Genomic DNA, 25,744 nt, shown 5'->3' on the forward strand with positions numbered 1-25,744 from the left:
CTTCCTCATTCATTGCTACAGCTGTCTGGCTGTATTGTTATCTCCCCACTCATACTGCACAGAACTTAACACACTTGATTAATGCAACACGACATGTACAAATGTTGAACCTGTTCATTACTGTTGGCTTATCAATGTCCCTACAGGCTAGACCACTTCCTAATGCAAGAAGATACCGGTAACTTCCATCTGTAATTGTACTGGGCTAACTTTACTTGCTCGCTAACAGCTGAAGCAAACATCAATTCACGACCTTAGAACTTTGTTTGGGATAGCAAAATATGCCGATTTCAAATCCCCCTCTGTCTCTGTATGTGTAGACCATGTATCTGATGCTGTCTGGTCCAAAACAGTATGACATTGTTGCCACCCGTAGTATTGAACGCAAGGGAAGCCAGCGAACATTTGGCCTCCCATGATTAAAAAAGTATTAAAAAGTATAAAATAATAGCCAATCAGTGTTGAGCTAAACTGAGTGAGCACAACTGTGAAGTGTCAATGGAAGCCAGTTTCAACTCCTATCAAATAGAATCGAGCGCATATGTCATTGACAGAAACAACTTGAATTGTTGCATCTTGTTGTGTTGTCCTCCAGTGGCTGGCTAGCTAGCTAGCTAAAATGGACACTTTCCTAATTTAGCCATGGATGGAAATAGGGATTTGGACTTGTGGTATTACTTAATTTTTCATACTGCCCATTGATTATAACGACCATTCTGATCCAACTATTAATTCATACATTGTTGTGCCCCTGGCCTGAGAGGATGGATGTTCAATATGTAGCTAGATGTAGAAGGATAATGTTAACTACCTGATGTTGTCCATGAATGGAAGTTAAGCTAACGAGCAAGTATTTTAGCCAGGTAACCTAGGACAACAACAAACTAAAAGCGTGTACTGTATGACAGAGTGATAGACCGTTTCGTCACAGAAATCAGAACCCTGGACAGCCACATCATATTTAACTGACGTTGATTGGACTAAATTGTTTTTGGTATCTTTTAGTTGTCACTGTATTAGACTAAGCAGAGGTGATTTGATGATGTTGAAATGTTGAAGTTGAAATGGTCCTGGAATTGTGGAGGCAGCTCCCGTTTTCTTTGCGACTTGTGGTACCTCTCTGTGGTTCTAAATCAATAGTTGTTTAGTGGTTTAGTGATTTTACCCATGCACCGCTGCTGATTGTAGGCTTCATCTAGGGGTTGGAACCAAAATTATTTTCCAATCGTTTAGTACTGAGCAGGACCACTGTGCAAAACTGATAGAGACATACCCCAAGCGACTTACAGCTGTAATCGCAGCAAAAGGTGGCGCTACAAAGTATTAACTTAAGGGGACTGAATAATTTTGCACGCCCAATTTTTCAGTTTTTGATTTGTTAAAAAAGTTTGAAATATCCAATAAATGTCGTTCCACTTCATGATTGTGTCCCACTAGTTGTTGATTCTTCACAAAAAAATAAAGTTTTATATCTTTATGTTTGAAGCCTGAAATGTGGCAAAAGGTCACAAAGTTCAAGGGGGGCGAATACTTTCGCAAGGCACTGTAGCCAACCAACTGGCAAGGTGCTGGAAGAGGTTTAGTGGGAGGGCTTTGCATAGGTGCTTTGTTGTGGAACTGGATAAAAATGGTATGTAAAATAATGTTATTACAGTTTTTGCTGATTCCTTACACACTGAAAGTGAATGGTTAGATTAAAGCATCAGAACCTTAGCTTCTGTAACCACACCTTTCAACAAAGGCACCAAAACCTAACCACGCCTTAAACAAAATCACCAAAACCTAACCACGCCTTAAACAAAATCACCAAAACCTAACCACGCCTTAAACAAAGGCACCAAAACCTAACCACGCCTTAAACAAAATCACCAAAACCTAACCATGCCTTAAACAAAGGCACCAAAACCTAACCACGCCTTAAACAAAGGCACCAAAACCTAACCACGCCTTAAACAAAATCACCAAAACCTAACCACGCATTAAACAAAGGCACCAAAACCTAACCACGCCGTAAACAAAATCACCAAAACCTAACCACGCCTTAAACAAAATCACCAAAACCTAACCATGCATTAAACAAAATCACCAAAACCTAACCACGCATTAAACAAAGGCACCAAAACCTAACCACACATTAAACAAAATCACCAAAACCTAACCACGCCTTAAACAAAGGCACCAAAACCTAACCACGCCGTAAACAAAATCACCAAAACCTAACCACGCCTTAAACAAAGGCACCAAAACCTAACCACGCCTTAAACAAAGGCACCAAAACCTAACCACGTCGTAAACAAAATCACCAAAACCTAACCACGCCTTAAACAAAGGCACCAAAACCTAACCACGCCTTAAACAAAGGCACCAAAACCTAACCACGCCGTAAACAAAATCACCAAAACCTAACCACGCCTAAAACAAAGGCACCAAAACCTAACCACGCATAAAACAAAGGCACCAAAACCTAACCACGCCGTAAACAAAATCACCAAAACCTAACCACGCCTTAAACAAAGGCACCAAAACCTAACCACGCCTTAAACAAAATCACCAAAACCTAACCACGCCTTAAACAAAGGCACCAAAACCTAACCACGCCTTAAACAAAATCACCAAAACCTAACCATGCCTTAAACAAAGGCACCAAAACCTAACCACGCCTTAAACAAAGGCACCAAAACCTAACCACGCCTTAAACAAAATCACCAAAACCTAACCACGCATTAAACAAAGGCACCAAAACCTAACCACGCCGTAAACAAAATCACCAAAACCTAACCACGCCTTAAACAAAATCACCAAAACCTAACCACGCATTAAACAAAATCACCAAAACCTAACCACGCATTAAACAAAGTCACCAAAACCTAACCACGCCGTAAACAAAATCACCAAAACCTAACCACGCCTTAAACAAAGGCACCAAAACCTAACCACGCCTTAAACAAAGGCACCAAAACCTAACCACGCCGTAAACAAAATCACCAAAACCTAACCACGCCTTAAACAAAGGCACCAAAACCTAACCACGCCGTAAACAAAATCACCAAAACCTAACCACGCCTAAAACAAAGGCACCAAAACCTAACCACGCCTAAAACAAAATCACCAAAACCTAACCACGCCTAAAACAAAATCACCAAAACCTAACCACGCCTAAAACAAAGGCACCAAAACCTAACCACGCCTAAACAAAATCACCAAAACCTAACCACGCCTTAAACAAAGGCACCAAAACCTAACCACGCCTTAAACAAAATCACCAAAACCTAACCACGCCTTAAACAAAATCACTTAACCATGCCTTAAACAAAGGCACCAAAACCTAACCACGCCTTAAACAAAGGCACCAAAACCTAACCACGCCTTAAACAAAATCACCAAAACCTAACCACGCATTAAACAAAGGCACCAAAACCTAACCACGCCGTAAACAAAATCACCAAAACCTAACCACGCCTTAAACAAAATCACCAAAACCTAACCATGCATTAAACAAAATCACCAAAACCTAACCACGCATTAAACAAAGGCACCAAAACCTAACCACACATTAAACAAAATCACCAAAACCTAACCACGCCTTAAACAAAGGCACCAAAACCTAACCACGCCTTAAACAAAGGCACCAAAACCTAACCACGCCGTAAACAAAATCACCAAAACCTAACCACGCCTTAAACAAAGGCACCAAAACCTAACCACGCCGTAAACAAAATCACCAAAACCTAACCACGCCTAAAACAAAGGCACCAAAACCTAACCACGCCTAAAACAAAGGCACCAAAACCTAACCACGCCGTAAACAAAATCACCAAAACCTAACCACGCCTTAAACAAAGGCACAAAAAGTACAAACACATTTTCTGCTTTTCACTTTGCAATTCTGCAACACACTTGCAAAACACTACACACTGTTTTTTACATTAGACACTTTGTTCAAGAATGAAATCTCTTACAATCATTGGGAAAACACATATTCAAAATGCAAAACATACCTGAAATTGGCAACACACACACACACACACACACACACACACACACACACACACACACACACACACACACACACACACACACACACACACACACACACACACACACACACACACACACACACACACACACACACACACACACACACACACACACACACACACACAGACATACACAAAAACACTTATCACCTCTTTTGTGAGAACATAGAGGCAGTGAGAGCGAGAGGAAGATGTAGAGGAAGAGAGAGGAGTATGACGAGGACGATAACAAAGAAGGGGACCGTGCAATAGATGGAGACATATTTCCGAAGACATTAGGGCCACTTTAGTGGACCATGTCATAAATCATGTCCTGACGATGAGGGAGGCAGAGAGTCCAGCCCAACCTGAGTCGCTACACGGTAGCATCCATAATACAGACATTTAGAATGGAGAATGGCAAAAAAATTAACGGAATCTTTTTTTTTCTGAAGCTTTTCTATTTTTGTGTTACAAGGGACCATTTATTTGTGTTTAAGCAATCAAGAAAAATTGCAATTGAAATGTGAGTAGATGTACTGTACTGGAACAATCTGTCACAGAAGCCTGTATGAGAACATGAAAAAGGCATACAAAGTACTAAAGCAGTGTTTTGTATAACAGTACATCAGTGTGTTGTTGCTGCTTTGGAAGAGTCATTTAAATGGTGCCTGTGTGTATCATTTTGTTGCAAAAATGCCATTTTGAAAAAGGATTGTTTGGTTTTGATTGCAGAGTTTCATTTTGACGTAGAAGTGAGATGTTTATCTCCAAAGTTTGTTGTCTCATTTGTAGAGTTTTGACACAATGAGCCAAATTCCGCAACAAGTGTGTAAGCAATCGCAAACAACTGTAACCAGTTCTCATGCTTTTGAAATAACGTCTCTGTTCCGGAACAGTATAGAACAGTATAGAACAGTATAGAACAGTATAGAACAGTATAAAACAGTATAGAACAGTATAAAACAGTATAGAACAGTATAAAACAGTATAGAACCGTATAGAACAGTATAGAACAGTATAAAACATTCTAGAACAGTATAGAACAGTATAAAACAGTATAGAACACTATAGAACAGTATAGAACAGTATAGAACAGTATAAAACAGTATAGAACAGTATAGAACAGTATAAAACAGTATAGAACACTATAGAACAGTATAAAACAGTATAGAACACTATAGAACAGTATAGAACAGTATAGAACAGTATAGAACAGTATAGAACACTATAGAACAGTATAAAACAGTATAGAACACTATAGAACAGTATGAAACAGTATAAAACAGTATAGAACAGTATAGAACAGTATAAAACAGTATAGAACAGTATAGAACATTATAGAACAGTATAGAACAGTATAGAACAGTATAAAACAGTATAGAACAGTATAGAACAGTATATAACAGTATAGAACAGTATAAACCAGTACAGAACAGTATAGAACAGTATAAAACAGTATAGAACAGTATAGAACAGTATAGAACAGTATAGAACAGTACAAAACAGTATAGAACAGTATAGAACAGTATAGAACAGTATATAACAGTATAGAACAGTATAAACCAGTATAGAACAGTATAGAACAGTATAAAACAGTATAGAACAGTATAGAACAGTACAAAACAGTATAGAACAGTATAGAACAGTATAAACCAGTATAGAACAGTATAGAACAGTATAAAACAGTATAGAACAGTATAGAACAGTATAAAACAGTATAGAACAGTATAAAACAGTATAGAACAGTATAACACACTATAGAACAGTATAAAATAGTATAAAACCGTATAGAACAGGATAAAACAGTATAGAACAGTATAAAACACTATAGAACAGAATAAAACAGTATAGAACAGTACAAAACAGTATAGAACAGTATAGAACAGTATAGAACAGTATAGAACAGTATATAACAGTATAGAACAGTATAAACCAGTATAGAACAGTATAGAACAGTATAAAACAGTATAGAACAGTATAGAACAGTACAAAACAGTATAGAACAGTATAGAACAGTATAGAACAGTATATAACAGTATAGAACAGTATAAACCAGTATAGAACAGTATAGAACAGTATAAAACAGTATAGAACAGTATAGAACAGTATAAAACAGTATAGAACAGTATAAAACAGTATAGAACAGTATAACACACTATAGAACAGTATAAAATAGTATAAAACCGTATAGAACAGAATAAAACAGTATAGAACAGTATAGAACAGTATAGAACAGTATAGAACAGTATATAACAGTATAGAACAGTATAAAACAGTATAGAACAGTATAAAACAGTATAGAACAGTATAACACACTATAGAACAGTATAAAATAGTATAAAACCGTATAGAACAGTATAAAACAGTATAGAACAGTATAGAACAGTATAGAACAGTATAAAACAGTATAGAACAGTATAGAACAGTATAAAACAGTATAAAACAGTATAGAACAGTATAGAACAGTATAGAACAGTATAAAACAGTATAAAACAGTGTAAAACAGTATAGAACCGTATAGAACAGTATAAAACAGTATAGAACAGTATAGAACAGTATAAAACAGTATAGTCTGTTTCTGTTCCTTGAAAATGTGTATTATTTTCCGGTTACCGGCTACATTTTGATTTAACCAGTTTATCAATAGAGATTTATCATTAAAATAAACTCCTGTCTGTCTCTCTGTCTGTCTTTTGAGAGGAAGGAGCGCTGTCCTCCAGAGACCCCCAGGGCTAGTTAGGAGGGTTGAGGGTTTCAGTTGAAAAACACATGTCTTATTTTAGAGAAGTATCTCTCACTGACTGTCCCTAACCCTGCCTGTTGCAACACTAAAACATTAGGCACCTTTCAATTTCATTTCCTTAATTCTCTAAAGTTAACTTGACAGGCATCTTTAAAGAGAGAAAGAGGGGGACTCTGAAGACGAAGAGATGGAGGGATGTGATGAGAAATAGAAAAAGAGGAAGCACTCAGAAGAGAAGCGAGAGAAATAATGGCTTTAAGCAGGCCAGAATGTCACCATCTTGTAGATAAGAAATGTAAGGGACCCAAAAATCCAGACTAGCCCTCAAAATTATGCAGTCCGTCCGACCACTTCCCATTTAGGGGGAAAGAAGACCAATTAATTTTCCTCCATCCCAGATCATTAACTTCAACCCGTGGGACGATCACCGTCTCCATGGCAACGCCTCTCTCTGTCTCCTGTCTGGGTGTGTCACCTTGTCAGAGGTTCTCTCTCTGTCTCCTGTCTGGGTGTGTCACCTTGTCAGAGGTTCTCTCTCTGTCTCCTGTCTGGGTGTGTCACCTTGTCAGAGGTTCTCTCTCTGTCTCCTGTCTGGGTGTGTCACCTTGTCAGAGGTTCTCTCTCTGTCTCCTGTCTCGGTGTGTGGTATTCTCTTGGTGCCCTTCTCCCCCCAGCAGAGATGGGTGTGTCAGATATATAGGCTCTCTCTGTCTCCTGTCTGGGTGTGTGTGTGTGTGTGTGTGTGTGTGTGTGTGTGTGTGTGTGTGTGTGTGTGTGTGTGTGTGTGTGTGTGTGTGTGTGTGTGTGTGTGTGTGTGTGTGTGTGTGTGTGTGTGTGTGTGTGTGTGTGTGTGTGTGTGTGTGTGTGTGTGTGTGTGTCCATGTGTGTGTTCTATCTTTGGTGCCCTCTCAGGGATAGGCTTCCTCTGTCTTCTATACTGAACAAAAATATAAATGCAACATGCAGCAATTTCAAAGATTTACAGTTGATATACGGAAATCAGGAAAAGTAAAGAAATTCATTAGGCCCCACTGGGTGGGCCTATGTTCAGTGTAGCTGTCTATGTATGTCGTGTCCTCTCCTGCCTTTCAATCCCCCACCCCATCCCCCCACCCGGTCAGACATAAGGCTGACCTACGGAGCCGTGGCCAGAACACAAGATGGCGAGCGTGGTCAGGGGAGGGGTGTGTCAGGGATGGGGGCCTGAGGTGGGAAGACGTGCCCAGAGGGATCATGGGAGAGAGAGGCAGACGCATGCTGATTAGCGTGGCATTGACTATCATTAGACCTTTGAGACTGACACACACACACAGAGATCTACAGCAACATATGCTGCATGGCGTGAAATCCTGATGAGAGGCGGAGATGGACCTGCTTGAGTTGGTCTTGTCTTTCTGCTCTCTCTGTCAGGTTGGAGAACGTCAAAGAGGCCTCTCTGAAAATGCTATGAAAGTGTAATGTCACCCAAACTGCGTCATAGGATTTCTTCAAAATGTGAATATTTTGCATAACTTTGAATACATTTTAGTCATAAATGTTGTATTTTTATTATTATTTTTATTATATGAAATTGCAATTTTGAGCTACACTTTCACTTTCACTTAACCTCCATCAGCCCTTCATCAACCTTCATCAGCCCTCATCAGCCCTTCATCAGCTCTTCATCAACCTCCATCAGCCCTCATCAACCTTCATCAGCCCTCATCAACCTTCATCAACCTTCATCAACCTCCATCAACCTCCATCAACCTTCATCAGCCCTTCATCAGCCCTTCATCAACCTCCATCAGCCCATCATCAGCTCTTCATCAACCTTTATCAGTCCTTCATCAGCCCTTCATCAACCTCCATCAGCCCATCATCAGCTCTTCATCAACCTTTATCAGTCCTTCATCAGCCCTTCATCAACCTCCATCAGCCCTTCATCAACCTTCATCAGCCCTTCATCAACTTCCATCAGCCCTCATCAACCTTCATCAGCTCTTCATCAACCTTCATCAACCTCCATCAGCCCTCATCAGCCCTTCATCAGCCCTTCATCAACCTTCATCAGTCCTTCATCAGCCCTTCATCAACCTCCATCAGCCCTTCATCAGTCCTTCATCAGCCCTCATCAACCTTCATCAGCCCTTCATCAATTTTCATCAACCTTTCATCAACCTCCATCAGTCCTTCATCAGCCCTTCATCAACCTCCATCAGCCTTTCATCAACCTTCATCAACCTTTCATCAACCTCCATCAGCCCTTCATCAGCCCTCATCAGCCCTTCATCAACCTTCATCAACCTTTCATCAACCTCCATCAGTCCTTCATCAGCCCTCATCAACCCTTCATCAGCCCTTCATCAACCTTTATCAGTCCTTCATCAGCCCTTCATCAGCCCTTCATCAACCTTTATCAGTCCTTCATCAGCCCTTCATCAACCCTTCATCAGCCCTTCATCAGCCCTTCATCAACCTTTATCAGTCCTTCATCAGCCCTTCATCAACCCTTCATCAGCCCTTCATCAGCCCTTCATCAACCTCCATCAGTCCTTCATCAGCCCTTCATCAGCCCTTCATCAACCTTTATCAGTCCTCATCAGGCCTTCATCAACCTTCATCAGCCTTTCATCAGGCCTTCATCAACCTTCGTCAACCCTCCATCAACCCTTCATCAACCTTAATCAGCCCTTCATCAGCCTTCCATCAACCTTCATCAGCCCTTCATCAGGCCTCATCAGCCTTTCATCAGGTCTTCATCAACCTTCATCAACCCTTCATCAGCCTTTCATCAACCTTCATCAACCTTCATCGGCCCTTCATCAACCTTCATCAGCCCTTCATCAACCTTCATCAGCCCTTCATCAGCCTTCCATCAACCTTCATCAGCCCTTCATCAGCCCTCATCAGCCTTCCATCAACCTTCATCAGCCCTCATCAGCCCTCATCAGCCCTTCATCAACCTCCATCAGCCTTCCATTAGCCCTTTACTTATAAAATAATATAACTGCTTCCCAAACTAAAACTTCCTCATTGTATTATTATATAAATCTAATGATTTATTCTGGAAATGCCTCTGGCTCTTTCACACGAATCCTCCCTTGGAAGAGTTCTCAGGGGTCATCCAGCTGTGCGTTCCAGAGTGTGTGTGTGTGTGGTGTGTGTGTGTGTGGTGTGTGTGTACGCTGGATTTCTTGAGGCGTTCACACACAGAATGCGGTGTTAGCCACATAGCCTCCCGCGGGCGTACCAGTTGGGTACTCCTCTCACTCTCCACCTCAGACCATCAGCCTGCAGCTAACTAGCCACACACTGCTCACAGAGGTAGCGTTATTTTGTTGTGCGGAGGGATACTATATGGTGCAGATGGACTGTGATATGGAAAGTGTCCCTGAGTCTGCCGGCCCACAGTGCTGTGCTGTGCTGTGTGTGTGTGTGTGTGTGTGTGTGTGTGTGTGTGTGTGTGTGTGTGTGTGTGTGTGTGTGTGTGTGTGTGTGTGTGTGTGTGTGTGTGTGTGTGTGTGTGTGTGTGTGTGTGTGTGTGTGTGTGTGTGTGTGTGTGTGTGTGTGTGTGTGTGTGTGTGTGTGCGTGTGTAAGTGAGTGCTGGGTTGAGAGCAGGAGTCCTCTCCTTTCCCGTCCAAACATACTCCTCCTTTAAATGGCTTTTCCATTGTGCATTTTTCTATGGAATGGAATGGAACTTTCTCTCTAGTCTCTATTTCTCTCTAGTCTCTATTTCTCTCTCTTCTAAAAACTCTGTTTTTCTTCTATTGACACTGGAGTGTGGTGTCTTTCTTGTTCCAGATAAGAGATGAGAGGAAAGGAGAGCTCTTTCTCTCTCTCTCTTTCTCTCTCTCTCTCTCTCTCTCTCTCTCTCTCTCTCTCTCTCTCTCTCTCTCTCTCTCTCTCTCTCTCTCTCTTCTCTCTCCTCTCTTCTCTCTCTCTCTCTCTCTCTCTCATTCTCTTTCTCTCTTCCCTCTATCTATCTTCTCTCTTCTCTCTTCTCTCTCTCTCTCTCTCTCTCTCTCTCTCGCTCTCTCTCTCTCTCTCTTTCTCTCTCGCTGTTTCTCCCGCTCCCTCTTCTCTCTTTCTCTCTCTCTCTCTCTCTCTTCTCTCTCTATATCTCTTCTCTCTCTCTCTGTCTCTCTCTCTCGCTCTCTGTCTCTTCTCAATTCAATTCAATTCAAGGGCTTTATTGGCATGGGAAACATGTGTTAACATTGCCAAAGCAAGTGAGGTAGATAATATATAAAGTGAAATAAACAATACAAATTAACAGTAGACATCACACATACAGAAGTTTCAAAACAATAAAGACATTACAAATGTCATATTATATATATATATACAGTGTTTTAACAATGTACAAATGGTAAAGGACACAAGATAAAATAAATAAGCATAGATATGGGTTGTATTTACAATGGTGCGTGTTCTTCACTGGTTGCCCTTTTCTCGTGGCAACAAGGTCACAAATCTTGGTGCTTTGATGGCACACTGTGGAATTTCACCCAGTAGATATGGGAGTTTTTCAAAATTGGATTTGTTTTCGAATTCTTTGTGGATCTGTGTAATCTGAGGGAAATATGTCTCTCTAATATGGTCATACATTGGGCAGGAGGTTAGGAAGTGCAGCTCAGTTTCCACCTCATTTTGTGGGCAGTGAGCACCTAGCCTGTCTTCTCTTGAGAGCCATGTCTGCCTACGGCGGCCTTTCTCAATAGCAAGGCTATGCTCGCTGAGTCTGTACTTCTCTCTCTCTCCCCTCTATCTCTCCCTATCTCTCTTTCCCTCTCTCTCTCTCTCTCGGTGGCTCAGCGAGTGTTGCTGCTGGGATTATTTAGCCTCACACGGAGGTCCAGAAGGGTGTCGTTTCCACAGTGAAAAACTAAAGAATGGAGCCAATTCTTTGGTGTTTATTCAGGGGTGTACTGGGTGGACTGGGAAGAAGATGAGATGGAAGAGTTATTCTGCTCATCCTATTGATTGGTTTTCCAAAAATATATTAATTCTTTGTTGTTTTAGGATTTTACATCAAAAAGTGTGATGAGTTATTACTATGGACTAGGGAAGGAGATGAGAGTTATTACTATGGACTAGGGAAGGAGATGAGTTATTACTATGGACTAGGGAAGGAGATGAGAGTTATTACTATGGACTAGGGAAGGAGATGAGAGTTATTATGGACTAGGGAAGGAGATGAGAGTTGTCTATATACCCCACCCTGCTATAGGTTCTGCAGTGCTCTACTCTACACCACCACGCTACTTCCCACAGTTAGTAACTCCTCTCTCTCTCCTCTCCTCTCTGCAGGCAAGGACGAGCTACTGAATAACCACAGCCTGAGTCAACAAGGTATCAAGGTAAGGTTCTGTTCACCGTCTGCTTGAACTGTAACTCACAGGACAGATTCTCACTCTGGGACTGAGGGTCAAATAGAGTGGTGTGTAAATAGAGTAGAGTGTGTAAATAGAGTGGGGTGTGTAAATAGAGTGGAGTGTGTAAATAGAGTGGTGTGTGTAAATAGAGTAGAGTGTTTTTTGTCAGGACCCGGTTACGAACCCGGGTCTCTGGAGTGAGAAACAGTCACTTAACCAACTGAGCCATGAATAGTCGGCAGAACCCAGAAGATGAGGCAGACACAGCAGTACTTGAGTCGGTGTATTTAATGAAGTAAAAAGTGAAGTTCGGAAAACAAAGGGTTTAAATACAATCAGGGGAAACGAGGCACAGGTGCAAATAATAATGGAGATCAAGGGAAAACAAAAAGGTCAAAAGGCACAATGGGGGCATCTAGTGACCAAAAACCGGAACAACCCTGGCCAAATCCTGACAGAATCCCCCCCCCTAGGAACGGCTCCTGACGTTCCTACCAGCTCTCTCAGGGTGGAGGGCCCTGAACTGACGAATGAGGTCAGGGTCCAGTATGTCTTTGGCAGGAACCCAGGAGCGCTCCTTCGGACCGTAGCCTTCCCAGTCCACCAGATACTGCCAGGACCGCTGCACCCGGCAGGAATCCAGTATCCGATGGACGGTATAAGCCGGCTGGCCTCCAATGACACGAGGTGGAGGGGGAGGTCTGTCTGCCGGGACAAGGGGAGAAAAAACAACAGGTTTTTAATAAGGAAATGTGAAATGTGGGATTAATCTTAAGGGATCTGGGTAAGTGTAGGCGATAAGAAACTGGGTTAACTCTCCTGGCAGACTTAAAGGGACCGATGTATTTTTTGGGACAGCTTGCAAGACTCCACCCGTAGTGGTAAGTCTCTTGTGGAGAGCCAGACTCTCTGGCCGGGGCGCAGGGTAGGCCCGGGACGGCGACGTCTGTTGGCTTGTTGTTGGTACCTCTGTGAGGAACGCATAAGATTAAGACGAGTCTTCCTCCACATAAGCCGACAGCGTCTGACGAACTTCAAGGCTGAAGGCACTCTGACTTCTGCCTCCTGGTCCGGGAACAATGGAGGGGCATAGCCAAACTGACACTCGTGCGGGGACATACCAGTGGAGGAGGAGCGCAAGGTGTTGTGCGCGTATTCGGCCCAAACAATGAAGGACGACCATGTGGACGGGTTGTTACGAGTCATACATCGGAGGGTGGTTTCCAGCTCTTGATTCATCCTCTCAGTTTGGCCGTTGGACTCCTGATGGTACCCTGAAGATGGACTGGCAGAAGCCCCCATGAGTTGGCAGAAGGCCTTCCAAAACCTAGAGGCGAACTGGGGACCTCTGTCAGAAACCATATCTTGAGGAATGCCGAAGACTCGGAACACATGATTAATTACCAACTCAGCCGTTTCCTTGGCAGAAGGTAACTTAGTCAGAGGGACGAACCTGGCCGCCTTTAAAAACCTGTCGATAATGACTAGGATAGTAGTATTGCCATGGGATGGAGGAAGGCCAGTAATGAAGTCCAACGATATATGGGACCAGGGTCTGTGGGGAACAGGTAAAGGGTGAAGGAGTCCTTGCGGGCGGAGGTGAGAAGATCTGCCCTGGCAGCACACGGGGCAGGCATTGACGAAAGTGGCAACGTCTTCTCTTATGGTAGGCCACCAGAACTTATGCTGGATGAACTCCAAGGTGCGACCTACGCCCGGGTGACAGGTGAGGCGAGAGGAGTGCCCCCACAGAAGGACCTGAGTCCTCACTGCCTTGGGGACAAACAACCGATTGGCAGGACCTCCTTTTGGGTCCGGTTCAATAGCTTGAGCTCGTCTCACGGTATCCTCAACTTGCCACGAGATCGGAGCCACGATCTTAGCAGCAGGAAGGACAGGCATGTCCGTGTCATCTCGAATGGCAGGAGCGTAGACTCGGGACAGGGCATCTGGTTTGAGATTCTTCGACCCGGGCCGATAGGTGAGGATAAACTGGAATCGATTGAAGAAAAGAGACCATCTAGATTGTCTAGAGTTCAACCGCTTCGCCTGCTGGATATACTCCAGATCTTTGTGGTCCGTAAGCACTTGAAACGGGTGAGAAGCTCCTCGACCCAGTGTCTCCATTCCTTCAATGCCATCTTAACCGCTAGGAGTTCACGATCCCCCACATCGTAGTTCCTCTCAGCCGGGGTAAGCCGGTGTGAGAAGAAAGCGCACGGATGAAGCTTCTTGTCTTCACCCCTCTGAGACAGGACAGCTCCAACACCAACCTCTGAGGCGTCTACCTCCACCACAAACGGTTCATCCGTAGTCGGTAGTATCAGGATGGGAGCAGAGAGGACGCGCTGCTTGAGTCCTTGGAAGGCCGTCTCAGCTTCTCTTCCCCACAAAAACCTTGCATTGCCACCCTTGGTTAAAGCTGAGAGAGGGGCTGCCACCAAGCTGAAGTTCTTGATGAACTTGCAGTAAAAGTTAGTGAAGCCCAGGAAACGCTGAACTTCCTTAACGGATTTGGGGGTGGGCCAATCCGCTACCGCCCCTACCTTCCTCGGGTCCATTTGGACTCGACCGGGTTCCACTACAAATCCCAGGAATTGTACTCGGGATGAATGGAATTCACATTTTTCCGGCTTAACGTACAGATGGCTGTCTAGGAGGCGTTTGAGTACTTGTCTGACATGCTTAGTGTGTTCTTGAAGAGAGCTCGAAAAGATGATGTCATCCAAGTAAACGAACACAAATATGTTAAGCATATCCCTAAGCACATCGTTTATGAGCGCTTGGAACACCGCTGGGGCGTTGGTCAGGCCGAAGGGCATCACCAAGTATTCATAGTGACCAGTAGGCGTGTTGAAAGCGGTCTTCCACTCGTCACCAGGTCTGATCCGCACAAGATGGTATGCGTTCCGCAGGTCAAGCTTAGTGAAAACAACTGCTTCCTGGAGCAGCTCGAAGGCTGTGGCCATAAGGGGTAGCGGGTAACGGTTACGGACGGTTATGGCATTGAGTCCCAGGTAGTCGATGCAAGGACGTAATACACCGTTTTTCTTGGCCACAAAGAAAAACCCTGCTCCCGCCGGGGAGGTGGATGGACGCATGAGGCCTGCTTCCAGAGCGTCCTTGATGTAGGTATCCATAGCAGCTCGTTCGAGTGGAGATAGGGAAAAGATCCGACCCCTGGGGGGGCAAGTGCCCGGAAACAGTTCGATGGGGCAATCATAAGGTCTATGGGGTGGTAGCATGGTGGCCCTCTGTTTGCTAAATACCAGTTTGAGGTCATGGTAACACTCGGGAACTCGGGCCAGGTCGATGGATTCTAAAGACTCGGGAGTAGAACTCGGGGAATTCGGGAAAATACAAGTAGCTTGGCACGTAGGACCCCACTGCTTGATAGTGCCCACAGACCAGTCGATGTGAGGGTTATGGCTGTGAAGCCAGGGGTATCCAAGGACGAGAGGGAACTCGGAACAGGAGATCAAATGAAAGTTCATCAATTCCTGGTGTTGTGAAACTGAAAGTCGCAAGGAGGTAGTGACAAGTCCAGATCCCAAAGGGCTTCCATCCAATGTAGTAACCCTCATGGGGTCACTTAGAGGTTCAGAGGGAACACCATTCTCCTTCGCCCAGACACCACCCATGAAGTTACCTGCGGCTCCAGAGTCTACCAAGGCTTGAAGGTGAAGCTTGTGGTTGTCCCAGGAAAGGGTGACTGGAATGAGCAGACGGGAGTTGGACGGATGGGAGGAGGTTATGTTTCCCGTTACAGTTCCCCCCGGTCTGTACGGGACAGAGCGTTTCCCTGGAGCCTGGGACACGTGGAACGGAAATGGCCCAGTTTGCCGCAATATAGACAGCATCGCTCCCTCATCCGGCGGTCTCTCTCAGCCTGGGAGATTTGTCCAATCTGCATGGGTTCCGGTGGAGCCAGCGAGGATAAAGGTGGGGACTCGGAGCTGGGACTGACAGGGGCTAGATGTCTACGGTTGAGTTCTCTCTCTCTCTCAGACGCTGGTCAATGCGTGAGGCCAACTTGATCAGGGACTCGAGATTGTCCGGTGGTTCCCGAGTGGCCAGTTCATCTTGGATAGTGTCGGAAAGGCCTTTCAGAAAGCACACCGTGAGCGCCTCGTTGTTCCAGCCACTCGCTGCTGCCACCGTGCGGAACTGGATGGCATAGTCCGTCACGCTGCGCCGACCTTGGTAGAGAGTCAGGAGCTGTTTGGCTGAGTCAGGACCACTGCTTGGGCCTTGAAACACTTGTTTAAATTCCTCAGCAAAGGCAGGGTAGCTGGCACAGCAGGAACTATGGGCATCCCACACAGCAGTAGCCCAGGCCAGGGCTTTTTCCGACAGCAGGTTGATGACATATGCGATCTTAGAGCGGTCGGTGGGGAACGACGAGGGTTGCAGCTCGAAGGAGAGAGAACATTGGGTGAGAAACCCTTTACAAGCACTTGGATCACCTGAGAACCGTTGGGGAGGTGGAAGACGAGGTTCAGCCAGAGGATTAACTGCCATGGGTACGTGAATCTGAGGTACTGGGACGGGAACTGTTGCCGGGATAAGTCGATCAGATATCTGCTTTATGGAAGTCAGCATCTCCGACAGAAGATGAGAATGTCTAGCCATTAAGGCCTCTTGCTGAACCAGGGCGGCTTCGTGGCGTTGGGCAGTCTCCTGGTGGTGGGACAGCATGGTAACAAGGTCCTGGGAACTGGCTGCCTCTGGGTTCATTTTTGGCTCTGTGTTTCTGTCAGGACCCGGTTGCGAACCCAGGTCTCCGGAGTGAGAAACAGTCACTTAACCAACTGAGCCACGAATAGTCAGCAGAACCCAGAAGATGAGGCAGACACAGCAGTACTTGAGACGGTGTATTTAATGAAGTAAAAAGTGAAGTTCTTCAGGAAAACATGTAACTCCACAACCTCAAAAGGAATTCCACAAGAACAAAGGTAATCCTCCAAGACAAAAAAGGTAAATCCACAAGGTGGAAGGTATAAAGCACAAAAAGCCTCAAAAGATACTCAAAAACAAACAAACAAGAACAAAAAAAACAGAATTCCATAAGAGAGTCCACCGGGATCAACAAGAGTTCACAGAGTACTAGGGCTGGGTGCTAACATACAAACACAGAGCAAAGAACTGAGGAAAACAAAGGGTTTAAATACAATCAGGGGAAACGAGGCACATGTGCAAATAATAATGGGGATCAAGGGAAAACAAAAGGTCAAAAGGCACAATGGGGGCATCTAGTGACCAAAAACCGGAAAAACCCTGGCCAAATTCTGACAGGTTTTTAATAGAGTGGAGAATGTAAATAGAGAGTGGAGTGTGTAAATAGAGTGGAGTGTGTAAATAGAGTGGAGTATGTAAATAGAGAGTGGAGTGTGTAAATAGAGTGGAGTGTGTAAATAGAGTGGAGTGTAAATAGAGTGGAGTGTGTAAATAGAGTGGAGTTTGTAAATAGAGTGGAGTGTGTAAATAGAGTGGAGTGTAAATAGAGTGGAGTGTGTAAATAGAGTGGAGTGTGCAAATAGAGAGTGGAGTGTGTAAATAGAGTGGAGTGTGTAAATAGAGTGGAGTTTGTAAATAGAGTGGAGTGTAAATAGAGTGGAGTGTAAATAGAGTGGAGTGTGTAAATAGAGTGGAGTTTGTAAATATAGTGGAGTGTGTAAATGGGTGGAGTGTGTAAACAGCTTATGTATAGTATGTTTGTTTCCGTTGGTCCTTGGTATGCATCACCTCTCAAGACATGTCATTAGTTCACACCACTGAGCTGCTGATGTTGACAGAAGCTTGGGTGGTTTTCACTCTGCTACTGGGTGTACTTTCACACTGCGTGTGTGTGTGTTGTTTCTGTTACACAATGCTGGCCTGAACTTACTGTAGTTCTCGCAGCTCCCACGCTCCACAACTACATTTGCATAGGATCAGAGCAGAGTGCCACCCAAGTTATAGACTGTTCTCTCTGCTACCGCACGGCAAGCTGTACTGATGCACCAAGTCTGAAACCAACAGGACCCTGAACAGCTTCAACCCCCAAGCCATAAGACTGATAAATAATTAACCAATTAGCTACCTGGACTTATTATCTATCCTGTTGCCTAGTCACTCTATCCCAACCTATATGAACAAATCTACCTCAATGAACTTGTTACACCAGCATATGGACTCAGTACTGGTACCTCTGCATATGGACTCAGTACTGGTACCTCTGCATATGGACTCAGTACTGGTACCCCTGCATATGGACTCAGTACTGGTACCCAGCATATTGACTCAGTACTGGTACCCAGCATATGGACTCAGTACTGGTACCTCTGCATATGGACTCAGTACTGGTACCCAGCATATGGACTCAGTACTGGTACCCAGCATATTGACTCAGTACTGGTACCCAGCATATTGACTCAGTACTGGTACCTCTGCATATCGACTCAGTACTGGTACCCCTGCATATGGACTCAGTACTGGTACCCAGCATATTGACTCAGTACTGGTACCCCTGCATATGGACTCAGTACTGGTACCCAGCATATCGACTCAGTACTGGTACCTCTGCATATGGACTCAGTACTGGTACCCAGCATATGGACTCAGTACTGGTACCTCTGCATATGGACTCAGTACTGGTACCCAGCATATGGACTCAGTACTGGTACCCTGCATATCGACTCAGTACTGGTACCTCTGCATATGGACTCAGTACTGGTACCCAGCATATTGACTCAGTACTGGTACCTCTGCATATGGACTCAGTACTGGTACCCAGCATATGGACTCAGTACTGGTACCTCTGCATATGGACTCAGTACTGGTACCCAGCATATGGACTCAGTACTGGTACCTCTGCATATGGACTCAGTACTGGTACCCAGCATATCGACTCAGTACTGGTACCTCTGCATATCGACTCAGTACTGGTACCCAGCATATCGACTCAGTACTGGTACCCAGCATATGGACTCAGTACTGGTACCTCTGCATATCGACTCAGTACTGGTACCCAGCATATCGACTCAGTACTGGTACCCAGCATATCGACTCAGTACTGGTACCCAGCATATCGACTCAGTACTGGTACCCAGCATATCGACTCAGTACTGGTACCCAGCATATCGACTCAGTACTGGTACCCTGCATATCGACTCAGTACTGGTACCCTGCATATCGACTCAGTACTGGTACCTCTGCATATTGACTCAGTACTGGTACCTCTGCATATCGACTCAGTACTGGTACCCAGCATATTGACTCAGTACTGGTACCTCTGCATATCGACTCAGTACTGGTACCTCTGCATATCGACTCAGTACTGGTACCCAGCATATGGACTCAGTACTGGTACCCAGCATATTGACTCAGTACTGGTACCCCTGCATATGGACTCAGTACTGGTACCCAGCATATCGACTCAGTACTGGTACCTCTGCATATCGACTCAGTACTGGTACCCCTGCATATGGACTCAGTACTGGTACCCAGCATATTGACTCAGTACTGGTACCCCTGCATATGGACTCAGTACTGGTACCCAGCATATCGACTCAGTACTGGTACCTCTGCATATGGACTCAGTACTGGTACCCAGCATATCGACTCAGTACTGGTACCTCTGCATATGGACTCAGTACTGGTACCCAGCATATCGACTCAGTACTGGTACCTCTGCATATCGACTCAGTACTGGTACCCAGCATATCGACTCAGTACTGGTACCCAGCATATGGACTCAGTACTGGTACCTCTGCATATCGACTCAGTACTGGTACCCAGCATATCGACTCAGTACTGGTACCCAGCATATCGACTCAGTACTGGTACCCAGCATATCGACTCAGTACTGGTACCCAGCATATCGACTCAGTACTGGTACCCAGCATATCGACTCGGTACTGGTACCCCTGCATATCGACTCAGTACTGGTACCCAGCATATCGACTCAGTACTGGTACCTCTGCATATCGACTCAGTACTGGTACCTCTGCATATCGACTCAGTACTGGTACCCAGCATATCGACTCAGTACTGGTACCTCTGCATATCGACTCAGTACTGGTACCTCTGCATATCGACTCAGTACTGGTACCCAGCATATCGACTCAGTACTGGTACCTCTGCATATCGACTCAGTACTGGTACCCCTGCATATCAACTCAGTACTGGTACCCCTGCATATGGACTCAGTACTGGTACCTCTGCATATCGACTCAGTACTGGTACCTCTGCATATGGACTCAGTACTGGTACCCAGCATATTGACTCAGTACTGGTACCCCTGCATATGGACTCAGTACTGGTACCCAGCATATCGACTCAGTACTGGTACCTCTGCATATGGACTCAGTACTGGTACCCAGCATATCGACTCAGTACTGGTACCTCTGCATATGGACTCAGTACTGGTACCCAGCATATCGACTCAGTACTGGTACCTCTGCATATCGACTCAGTACTGGTACCCAGCATATCGACTCAGTACTGGTACCCAGCATATGGACTCAGTACTGGTACCTCTGCATATCGACTCAGTACTGGTACCCAGCATATCGACTCAGTACTGGTACCCAGCATATCGACTCAGTACTGGTACCCAGCATATCGACTCAGTACTGGTACCCAGCATATCGACTCAGTACTGGTACCCAGCATATCGACTCGGTACTGGTACCCCTGCATATCGACTCAGTACTGGTACCCAGCATATCGACTCAGTACTGGTACCTCTGCATATCGACTCAGTACTGGTACCTCTGCATATCGACTCAGTACTGGTACCCAGCATATCGACTCAGTACTGGTACCTCTGCATATCGACTCAGTACTGGTACCTCTGCATATCGACTCAGTACTGGTACCCAGCATATCGACTCAGTACTGGTACCTCTGCATATCGACTCAGTACTGGTACCCCTGCATATCAACTCAGTACTGGTACCCCTGCATATGGACTCAGTACTGGTACCTCTGCATATCGACTCAGTACTGGTACCTCTGCATATCGACTCAGTACTGGTACCTCTGCATATCGACTCAGTACTGGTACCTCTGCATATCGACTCAGTACTGGTACCTCTGCATATCAACTCAGTACTGGTACCTCTGCATATCGACTCAGTACTGGTACCTCTGCATATCGACTCAGTCCTGGTACCTCTGCATATCGACTCAGTACTGGTACCTCTGCATATCGACTCAGTACTGGTACCTCTGCATATCGACTCAGTACTGGTACCTCTGCATATCGACTCAGTACTGGTACCTCTGCATATCAACTCAGTACTGGTACCTCTGCATATCGACTCAGTACTGGTACCTCTGCATATCGACTCAGTACTGGTACCTCTGCATATCAACTCAGTACTGGTACCCCTGCATATCAACTCAGTACTGGTACCTCTGCATATCGACTCAGTACTGGTACCCCTGCATATCGACTCAGTACTGGTACCCAGCATATCGACTCAGTACTGGTACCTCTGCATATGGACTCAGTACTGGTACCCAGCATATCGACTCAGTACTGGTACCCAGCATATCGACTCAGTACTGGTACCTCTGCATATCGACTCAGTACTGGTACCTCTGCATATCGACTCAGTACTGGTAGCTCTACATATCGACTCGGTACTGGTACCTCTGCATATCGACTCAGTACTTTACCCAGCATATCGACTCAGTACTGGTACCTCTGCATATCGACTCAGTACTGGTACCTCTGCATATCGACTCGGTACTGGTACCTCTGCATATCGACTCGGTACTGGTACCTCTGCATATCGACTCGGTACTGGTACCTCTGCATATCGACTCGGTACTGGTACCTCTGCATATCGACTCAGTACTGGTACCCCTGCACATTGACTCAGTACTGGTACCTCTGCATATCGACTCAGTACTGGTACCTCTGCATAACGACTCAGTCCTGGTACCTCTGCATATCGACTCGGTACTGGTACCTCTGCATATCGACTCAGTACTGGTACCTCTGCATATCGACTCGGTACTGGTACCTCTGCATATCGACTCAGTACTGGTACCCCTGCACATTGACTCAGTACTGGTACCTCTGCATATCGACTCGGTACTGGTACCCCTGCACATTGACTCAGTACTGGTACCTCTGCATATCGACTCGGTACTGGTACCCCTGCACATTGACTCAGTACTGGTACCCAGCATATCGACTCGGTACTGGTACCTCTGCACATTGACTCAGTACTGGTACCTCTGCATATTGACTCGGTACTGGTACCCCTGCACATTGACTCAGTACTGGTACCCAGCATATTGACTCGGTACTGGTACCTCTGCATATCAACTCAGTACTGGTACCCAGCATATCGACTCAGTACTGGTACCCCTGCATATCGAATCGGTACTGGTACCCAGCATATCGACTCAGTACTAGTACCCAGCATATCGACTCGGTACTGGTACCCCTGCATATCGACTCGGTACTGGTACCTCTGCATATCGACTCGGTACTGGTCCCTCTGCATATCGACCCAGTACTGGTACCTCTGCATATCGACTCAGTACTGGTACCTCTGCATATCGACTCAGTACTGGTACCCCTGCACATTGACTCGGTACTGGTACCCCTGCACATTGACTCAGTACTGGTACCCAGCATATCGACTCAGTACTGGTACCCCTGCATATCAACTCAGTACTGGTACCCATGCACATTGACTCAGTACTGGTACCCAGCATATCGACTCAGTACTGGTACCCAGCATATCGACTCGGTACTGGTACCTCTGCATATCAACTCAGTACTGGTACCCAGCATATCGACTCGGTACTGGTACCCCTGCACATTGACTCAGTACTGGTACCTCTGCATATCGACTCGGTACTGGTACCCCTGCATATCGACTCGGTACTGGTACCCCTGCACATTGACTCAGTACTGGTACCCAGCATATCGACTCGCTACTGGTACCTCAGCACATTGACTCAGTACTGGTACCTCTTCATATTGACTCGGTACTGTTACCCCTGCACATTGACTCAGTACTGATACCCAGCATATCGACTCGGTACTGGTACCCCTGCACATTGACTCAGTACTGGTACCCAGCATATCGACTCGGTACTGGTACCTCTGCACATTGACTCAGTACTGGTACCTCTGCATATCGACTCAGTACTGGTACCCCTGCACATTGACTCAGTACTGGTACCCAGCATATCGACTCGGTACTGGTACCTCTGCACATGGACTCGGTACTGGTCCCTCTGCATATCGACCCAGTACTGGTACCTCTGCATATCGACTCAGTACTGGTACCCCTGCACATTGACTCGGTACTGGTACCCCTGCACATTGACTCAGTACTGGTACCCAGCATATCGACTCAGTACTGGTACCCCTGCATATCGAATCGGTACTGGTACCCAGCATATCGACTCAGTACTGGTACCCAGCATATCGACTCGGTACTGGTACCTCTGCATATCGACTCGGTACTGGTCCCTCTGCATATCGACCCAGTACTGGTACCTCTGCATATCGACTCAGTACTGGTACCTCTGCATATCGACTCAGTACTGGTACCCCTGCACATTGACTCGGTACTGGTACCCCTGCACATTGACTCAGTACTGGTACCCAGCATATCGACTCAGTACTGGTACCCCTGCATATCAACTCAGTACTGGTACCCATGCACATTGACTCAGTACTGGTACCCAGCATATCGACTCAGTACTGGTACCCAGCATATCGACTCGGTACTGGTACCTCTGCATATCAACTCAGTACTGGTACCCAGCATATCGACTCGGTACTGGTACCCCTGCACATTGACTCAGTACTGGTACCCCTGCACATTGACTCAGTACTGGTACCTCTGCATATCGACTCAGTACTGGTACCCCTGCACATTGACTCAGTACTGGTACCTCTGCATATCGACTCGGTACTGGTACCCCTGCACATTGACTCAGTACTGGTACCTCTGCATATCGACTCGGTACTGGTACCCCTGCACATTGACTCAGTACTGGTACCCCTGCACATTGACTCAGTACTGGTACCTCTGCATATCAACTCTGTACTGGTACCCCTGCACATTGACTCAGTACTGGTACCTCTGCATATCGACTCAGTACTGGTACCCCTGCACATTGACTCAGTACTGGTACCCAGCATATCGACTCGGTACTGGTACCCCTGCACATTGACTCAGTACTGGTACCCAGCATATCGACTCGGTACTGGTACCTCTGCACATTGACTCGGTACTGGTACCTCTGCATATCAACTCAGTACTGGTACCTCTGCATATCGACTTGGTACTGGTACCTCGTGTATATCTCCAAGTTATCGTTACTCATTGTGTTATTATTTTTCTATTATTTCTCTTGTTTTCTGTCTGTGTTGACAGGAAAGGCCTGTCAGTCAGCATTTCACTGTTAGTCTACACCTGTTGTCAATGAAGCATGTGACAAATAACAAACAATGATTTGATGTGTTTGGCTCCTGTCTCAGTGACAAAATAAGGCCATACATTGTCCGATGTCCTCTTCCTTCCTGTTCTGTCACTGCTGTCTGATTGACTGTTTGAAAAGGGAAGGTTAGTTAGACTGCAATCAGTCCTTCTGTAGCTCAGTTGGTAGAGCATGGCGCTTGTAACGCCAGGGTAGTGGGTTCGATTCCCGGGACCACCCATACGTAGAATGTATGCACACATGACTGTAAGTCGCTTTGGATAAAAGCGTCTGCTAAATGGCATATATTATTATTATATTAGTAGTGCCAGTACTGAACTACCCTGCCTTTATCCTGTCTCTGAGGCCCTTACTCCATTTATTCTCTTTCTCTCTGTCCCTTATTGTATTTCTCTTTCTTTCTCTCTCTGTCACTCACTCACTCACACGCACACACACACACACACACACACACACACACACACACACACACACACACACACACACACACACACACACACACACACACACACACACACACACACACACACACACACACACACACACACACACACACACACACACACACACACACACACACACACATACACTTGCGCGCTGATATGCACACATACACACAGAGAGAGAGATAGAAAGGGAGAGAGAGAGAGGGACGCAGTGCCCAGTCCTCAGCAACACTTTGGGCTGCCAGCCATCTGATTGCAATCTGCCCATTCAGTTTGTGGAGGTTGGGCACACCCTCTCTGGCCAAAAATAACTCAGGATAGAAGCATAATTGAATTCAGCCTAACACTATTAGACAGCTTTCAGGCATGTATAGCTTACGTGGGGAGGTTACTTATTACATGCGCAAGACGCATGTTCTGTAGTATTCTCTGAGTGGGTAGACTGCAGCAGATCTGGAGCATATAGACAGAATATGACCCTGAATGTCTGCATTGCAGTCTGTGTCTGCACTGGCCTGCCCCCTTGTGGCTTGTTTAAAACACTGCACTACATTGCATGAAATCTAGGCAGATCTGTATTGGCACAAGAGTAACATATTTCAGTGCTATATGATTCATTGATATCCACTGTAATGATATATGAGATTGTCTTCCATTGGGTCAGAGGATGAGTTGATGATTTGGAAAGTGGCAATATCATTCATTGTACTACT

General features: G+C 45.5%; 1 protein-coding gene across 2 annotated transcripts in view; it reads left to right on the top strand.

Moving 5' to 3' along the window:
• Positions 1-25,744, top strand: part of LOC124043181 (phosphoprotein associated with glycosphingolipid-enriched microdomains 1-like) — a 127,937-nt gene that overhangs the window by 82,297 nt on the left and 19,896 nt on the right. For both annotated transcript variants that reach the window (XM_046361461.1, XM_046361462.1), the window contains exon 2: positions 12,059-12,108. The gene's annotated coding sequence lies outside the window, so the exon portion shown is untranslated. The remainder of the gene's footprint in view (positions 1-12,058; positions 12,109-25,744) is intronic.

This window comes from Oncorhynchus gorbuscha, linkage group LG09 (genome assembly GCF_021184085.1).
Source record: "Oncorhynchus gorbuscha isolate QuinsamMale2020 ecotype Even-year linkage group LG09, OgorEven_v1.0, whole genome shotgun sequence".
In the NCBI taxonomy this organism is placed as follows: Eukaryota; Metazoa; Chordata; class Actinopteri; order Salmoniformes; family Salmonidae; genus Oncorhynchus; species Oncorhynchus gorbuscha.